We start from the raw sequence: 7,856 nt of genomic DNA, 5'->3' as shown, positions 1-7,856 counted from the left end.
TACGTAAAAAACGGTTTCGGGTCTGCGTGAAAAACTAGGAGGGGTCGGGTAACCGGAACCAAACAATTTTTTTAGGCATTATTGAAATTCTCATTGAAATTGAAATTTCCGTTAATTGGTTCGTATATATTGTGTACTGACAAATAGTTGGAGGTAGAATCGTACATATAGGCAATAACGGGTTTGTACATCCACTTTTTTGCACAGTGGTAATAGTTGGTACTTTTTCCATAGTACTGTATTTTGGAGTGACTTCATAGATACGTTGAACATGTCAATTTCGAGTTTCTAACGTTTGAAGCTGCACAAGTTAAAACTGCTATTATTTTTTTCGATCAAACAACCATTAATATATTCACGGAAAATGTTTAAAATACCAATAAGAAGAAATTGTATATTTTATTTGATATATTGATTTTAATTGATATATTAATTAGAGTCTATTTTATCTGTACGTAGTAGAATAATGAGTTGAAATCGTCATTCATTGGGTCGCTCATTTTTGGGTGCGTACCAAAAGATCAGTTTGATGGGTTGTATTGTACTATAAGCTTACTATGTGTACAACTACACAAATGTTTGTCCATAGATGATTCAATAATGTTCAGGGTGTACAATAGTATAGTTATGTTTTAATTAAACAGTTTGTAAACAAAAATATTCCAATAGCAGCTAGTGCAGCTTTAATCTACATATTTCATATTGCAATTTGTTTGACTCGACAAAGTCACGTGGTAAGAATTTATTGGTTACACTTTGTTAATTAATAGTACATTGATTGCACAAGAGCTAACGCATTATATAAAGATGGATTGACGAAGCATTGTCATTGACGGTGGCAATAATAATTAACTAAATAAATTTTGCAGTAGGTGCGAATTGCAGAAATTCTACATTAGGTCACATGCTACTTGAACAATCCGTTTTGTAAAGTTTATTGGGTACTTGCACAAATTTACCAGCCTCTATAACTCATATGTAATGTTGTGTTGTGAATCAGGGCCAAGCAGCAAGACTGCACCACTGCAACATTCGGCTTTGTTCGGCAACCTTCGGAGTCCGTGGTCGAAGTTTACATATACAGAGATCCTACATGTCTAAAGTCTTCGCGATAGATTGTACTGTGTACGCTAGTATCCTATGTAAATTTTGAATTTTAAATCTAAATTCTAAATATATCCTTCTTTTGACTAGCTAATTAATTTTACAAGTAAGTATGCTAATTGTAATTCCTCTGTAAATTAATGACACAGTGTTTATTAAATGTGTATACCCGTAGTTCACAAGCAGCGGTCTACTACTGCAACACCATACTATCCAGTGCATGGTCTGGCTATCATTCGGTACTTTAACAAATAATGACATGCCATGTCCGACTTGTGTTATTTCTAGTATTTAAACATGTTATGGCCAATGGCAAGGTGAGTAAACTTCAGCCTGAGTAGATATTTCGTTACAAGTATTTATTTTGTAAGTTTTAGAACAAGTTCAAATGTATCATTATACCAAGCTAAATGTCTTGATCATTTAGTATAATTTCTTTCATTATCTCAGTAGAAATATCGGAATTGTAGTCATCATTTGAAGCCATAAAACCATACTGAAATGCACAGGGATACGACCTATTTTGCTTAGATTTCCTAGGAAAATATCACACGAATCCTGCTACTACAAATGTATCAATATATGCTCTATACCATAAGATAACTAAGGGAAATGATAGTCAATTGCAAGTCAAAATGTTGCTATATTTATCCTGTAGACAAGGAAAATAACAATCTAAGAAATACTACACACCCCTATTCTAAAATGTGAAATCAGTGTTTCTACTGATGAATCCACATCGTTTCACTGACAAGCCAGTCTGGTTTAGGACTGCTTTAAGTTGACGTTGTTGCTTTCGTTTTTAGGACTTGTATTCTTACTATAGAAAAGCCGTCCGGTGTATTTCTTTATACTCCCCTCATGTCTAATGATGACACCAAACACATATACAGTCATAATATTGGCACAGAGTACCAATACAAACGTACCAAATGACCAGAAAGGAGTTGGTGCCTCACCGTATGTCTCTAGATATTCCCTACGGTTAACCATGTCCCAGGTAATGGCTTTAAGTTGCTGGTAGGAAGCCATGGCTGATGCCACATGGAGAATCTGATGACTATTTCCAAACAAGTCAAACATACCCGGCAACAAACACTCTGGTACGTGCGTCGCAAATGCATAAGCCGCAGAAATCATGCACACAAACTGCCACGCGTGAGATGTATTTGATTCCAACCAGGTGTCCCGAGAATAAAAATTTGTAAGTCGAATAAGAAGGGGGATACTGTCAAAAATGTACGGTAGCGCAAAAGATATCAGACGCAGTAACTCTTTGACTCGTTCGCGATCACCAATTCTGGAACTACATGCTATCATTGTGCAAATAATTCCATTGAAGGTAGCTATAGTTAGATAGACATGATAGAACACTCCCCCAACCATAGTTTCGGGAAATGCGTAGTACCTATAGGCCATGGCTGCACCTATACTATACATACTTATAGCAGCATAGTCGATAAAGAAACATACGTGACGGGCATGTTCAGATAAACAATTGAAAAGATGAGCAAAACTGCTTCCAGATAGATAGGCACAAACCGAAACCATATAGACAGCAAAGGGCCAGGTGTGGGGATCATTCCAAAAGTCCAGAACACGAGACATGCTGAACAACTTCCACATGAAGTAGAGAAGTGGTACAAAGTGGGTCCAGAAGTTCAAGGTCTCGTTTGTCTTCTGGAACATACTCTTCAAACAACAAATGAATGTTGATCCTGTTGAACGATATCTTGATATGATGAACGGTTCTCGAAAATCAATAGGCATCTGGCTGACTTCAAAAAGCTTTAGAGTCCACATGGCTATCAAACTATCGCCAACAATCACCGTCACAGTAGTTCCACAACCTGTAACGCAAAGATGGTACATGTTAAATTGTACTACAATTGTTTTGTTCAACATACATTTGTTGACAGCAAACCTACACAGGAAACCTTGTATACACCCGTAACATTCACATACCTAGGACAGGGTTGTGCACATAGCTGTACCAGCTCAGTAGAGCCACGGGGACTGTACCAGCTATGTGTACAATAACCCTGTAACAGCTCTGGTCAACACACTAGGTGTAACATACCTCGATTTGACAGATGTGTAACTGGTATGCCAACATCAATGTAACGTGGATGTGAAAAATAGCAATGTAGCATAGGTTTTTACAACATCCATGTACAAGAGTTTTTCCCACAACCATGTACCAGCTATGTTAGCATAGCTGTAACATATGTATTTCCCACAGCCATACCAGCTATGTGAGCAATGCTAGTCAGATATGAACAGAAGGGTTGCTACAGGGTATTATTCCACCATAGCTGTTACATGTATGTGCACAACTTTGTGCTAGGTATGCGGTACACAGCTATGGTACTGGGATGTGCAAAACATCATGGCACAGAGGCGGTATTCCACATCCATTCAACAGGCTTATTTTTCACAACCATGTACCAGGGCTGTGGAAAAATATACCCTGTAACGGGGCTGTGAGGCACACTGCTGGTACATAGCTGTGCTCTTCTTCCTAGCACTAGGATGTGGCCACATCCTAGCACTAGGATATGTACTTGTGCTAGGATGGGCAAGGTTCCCTGTATAGGAGTCTGTATATATAACATGATGTTACTGTCGTCTGGAGTCGGCATGGTGACAATTGGTAGTGGAGTTGACTTTTATCAAGTACAAAAGAAAACTACTTCGAATTCGTTGCTACAAACCATTCTTTTAACTTTTTCGGTTGATGTCACGTTAATTTACATTTATAAAGGAAACCAGGTGTTTTTTGTTCTATCCAAAATGCCATTAAGGTGGTTTGAGGCTGCGGTCAGAATTTAAGGAAGGGAGGGGGGCCTGAGGCGAAAATAATTTTGCATAACAAATTCGCGCGCTCAAAAAAATTCATGCCCCCCCCCCCCAATGAACCCAAGAAGTTTCGGAGCACCCCCCCCCTCCACCGACTACACATTTTAATATGTTTAATTATACAGTACCCCCCCCCCCCTCCACTTCCCTTGTTCTAGAGATGTATGGCACACTACATTAAAATAAAAGTGGCTATCGACTAGAGATTAATTTACAAACAGATGTGGGCTTTGCAAAAAAGGTTTCACATTGGGCTGTAACCTATACTTGGCGATACATAGCCAGCAGGGTTTTCTCATTTCAATTTTGATTTTGGGCAGAAACAGCATCCCCATGGAGAGAGGGTCCACCCCCCACGGTGAGCACCTTTTTGAAAAAAGGACATGTAGGAGGCCAATTAGTGGCATAAAATCTTAAACAGAAACCATCAATGTTCACTTGATATCGCATTGTAATTGTTTGATATTGGATACTGTCTTAGTTGTATGGACTATGATGTGTAATATCTACAATGCATCGTAGTCCTAATCTATTACACATGTAACAAATCCCCGGTGAATAAATCACTGTAAACGTTTAGCTCAAAATAAACAAAAATTATTAGTACAATTATATAGTTCTACGTAAAAATATTTTTGTAGTTAACGTAACAATAAGTGGACGATTTGATGTTTTTGTTCAATGGTATCATATCAGTAGATGCGTCAGTTAGAGGCGACAAAACAAACAGTCCAGGCGAAACCACATCAACTTAATTACGTCTGTATCGACTGTGGTTGACGCAACCATTGAAAGCGGCATCTTCTGATGTTCATAAATGCTTAGCATTTGACAGTTAATGTCAAAAAATTACTCTGTTCAACAGACTAGGTTTGTATGTCTCAGACACCACAAGAAATTGTAACAGTGTGTAAACAGGATGCTTTGAAGAAGTCGCTTCCAACTAACACGTCTTTTGATGTGTTCTGTTTTAGAGTAAATTGTAGCATGAAATGTCAAATGCTAAGCTCTTATGACCATGATTCAGTGTGTCTCAAACAAGGATTGTGTGTGTCTCAAACACCCAAATGCTAAGCTTTTATGACAAAGAGTGTATTTGTCATGTACTAACAATGAAAGGATCAATTAGGAAAATCCAATTGTTATATATTATGGAAGTATAACCCCTGAGTAATATGTGCCTTGTGTATTATGGAAGTATAACCCCTGAGTAATATGTGCCTTGTGTATTATGGAAGTATAACCCCTGAGTAATATGTGCCTTGTGTATTATGGAAGTATAACCCCTGAGTAATATGTGCCTTGTGTATCATGGAAGTATAACCCCTGAGTAATATGTGCCTTGTGTATTATGGAAGTATAACCCCTGAGTAATATGTGCCTTGTGTATTATGGAAGTATAACCCCTGAGTAATATGTGCCTTGTGTATCATGGAAGTATAACCCCTGAGTAATATGCGCCTTGTGTATTATGGAAGTATAACCCCTGAGTAATATGTGCCTTGTGTATTATGGAAGTATAACCCCTGAGTAATATGTGCCTTGTGTATTATGGAAGTATAACCCCTGAGTAATATGTGCCTTGTGTATTATGGAAGTATAACCCCTGAGTAATATGTGCCTTGTGTATCATGGAAGTATAACCCCTGAGTAATATGTGCCTTGTGTATTATGGAAGTATAACCCCTGAGTAATATGCGCCTTGTGTATTATGGAAGTATAACCCCTGAGTAATATGTGCCTTGTGTATTATGGAAGTATAACCCCTGAGTAATATGCGCCTTGTGTATCATGGAAGTATAACCCCTGAGTAATATGCGCCTTGTGTATCATGGAAGTATAACCCCTGAGTAATATGCGCCTTGTGTATTATGGAAGTATAACCCCTGAGTAATATGCGCCTTGTGTATCATGGAAGTATAACCCCTGAGTAATATGCGCCTTGTGTATTATGGAAGTATAACCCCTGAGTAATATGCGCCTTGTGTATCATGGAAGTATAACCCCTGAGTAATATGCGCCTTGTGTATTATGGAAGTATAACCCCTGAGTAATATGCGCCTTGTGTATTATGGAAGTATAACCCCTGAGTAATATGCGCCTTGTGTATTATGGAAGTATAACCCCTGAGTAATATGCGCCTTGTGTATTATGGAAGTATAACCCCTGAGTAATATGCGCCTTGTGTATTATGGAAGTATAACCCCTGAGTAATATGCGCCTTGTGTATTATGGAAGTATAACCCCTGAGTAATATGCGCCTTGTGTATTATGGAAGTATAACCCCTGAGTAATATGCGCCTTGTGTATTATGACAAGGTCATATGCTTTATACCATACAAATAACAATGCTTTATTTGACTCGGCTCATAGGCACTATACCCCCCCCCCCCCACCTCCTATTGTCTATGCTACGACAATGTCTTGAAGTGAACAATTTTGCAAATGTACAATGTAAACGACTGCTCCTGGGGTTTTAATGTTCAAAAAAATCTCCAGAGAAAGAGAGAGAGAGAGAGCGAGAGAGAGAGATCAAACTGTCAAGTACATACTCGCTTGAAGCGAGCTGAACTAAAGTGAAGTAATGATTTAAATAACAATACGCGTGTCCGCAGAACAACCCACCTTAACTTCGGCAAACAAACAAGCATGTACATATAGGTATAGTAAATCAACGTTCAATGTATTGGAAGGGTTACAGGTTGAAATATTCAATGTTGAACGAACTTGTTTCATTAATTTTACACTAAAAATACAATCTTACCGTAAATGAACTTCCTAAAAATGGAACGCCTTGATTTCGTGTACGCAAAAACTTACCGGTAACAATTCTAACTTTTCCCTATGCCTCGATTGTTTCCGGAATTGTCGCCAATTGTATATCCTGTCCGTTGTGACGTTCCGTTGGTTACTTTGAGCTTATTATCTCCACAACTGCATTCCCAGTAAAACACACTCGTGCACGTTGGTACGCAATTATTTCAGATAGTACTACGTATACGTTGGCGAGTCTACTCACCGTCGGTCCTGGCAACCAAAATCTGACCCTTCACTTTCAGGTAATCAATAACCATGCCCCCTAAGATACTCATGATAAGGTAAATAGGTCAGTAACACTTTTTAAGTCGTAGAGTCTTGTACACCCTGATTAATCTAACGAATGATACATAAGGGAGTGTCCAGATTTTACTTCGGGGGGGGGGATTTTCAGGGGGGGGCATCAATTTTTCTCAGGAAAAATTAGGGGGGGGGCTGAACACAAATTTCACAAATTTCTAGGGGGGGAGGGTGTCATGAAAAAAAAAACATGATTATTTTTGCATCATAAATCGACCTGCAATTCTGGCACTTCTCAAAGTAACTTGTCTGCGAGGATGTACAAGACTTATTTCATCAAAATCACTTATCTATCAGTCAAAGTATAACAAGCGCAAATGCTGATAGTTAGATTATTTCAGTTTTTTACTATTCTTTTTTTTCTAACAAGAAAAATGCTCACATTTATACTTGCATTGTTGACAAGCTGAGCAGCACATACCGGTATTGGAACTAAAGTTGTATTCAATACATATCTAAAAAGTAGAACAGTTGTGAAGTATTTAAAGTATACCCGCATTGCCCAATGGAAATATGTTGTGTGTAAATGACTTAAAGTCCAAAAAAAGATATTTTCATTTTCCCTGCCTTCATATCAGTACATTCCATACAGTTGTGCAGAACCATTGGTGCTATTTTTAAATTGTATACATAGAAACTTTGAAGTTTTTTATGAGTATTAAATTTTCGAAGTATTCGTATGTATGTATGTATGTATGTATGTATGTATGTATGTATGTATGTATGTATGTATGTACGTACGTACGTGTGCGTGCGTGCGTGCGTGCGTGCGTGCG

The 7,856-nt window shown here is 38.2% G+C and overlaps 1 pseudogene across 1 annotated transcript; it reads right to left on the bottom strand.

Moving 5' to 3' along the window:
* Nucleotides 1–912: 912 nt before the first annotated feature.
* On the bottom strand, nt 913–6,986 carry LOC144434534 (membrane progestin receptor gamma-A pseudogene; annotated as a pseudogene). The gene is made up of 2 exons (XR_013480828.1): nt 6,784–6,986; nt 913–2,954 (listed from the first exon to the last, which is right to left on the bottom strand). The product of XR_013480828.1 is annotated as a membrane progestin receptor gamma-A pseudogene (transcript).
* Between the last annotated feature and the right edge of the window lie 870 nt (nt 6,987–7,856).

This window comes from Glandiceps talaboti, chromosome 4 (genome assembly GCF_964340395.1).
Source record: "Glandiceps talaboti chromosome 4, keGlaTala1.1, whole genome shotgun sequence".
In the NCBI taxonomy this organism is placed as follows: Eukaryota; Metazoa; Hemichordata; class Enteropneusta; family Spengelidae; genus Glandiceps; species Glandiceps talaboti.
The sequence above is the reverse complement of the archived record's forward strand: the minus strand, read 5'-3'. Positions and strand labels throughout refer to the sequence as shown.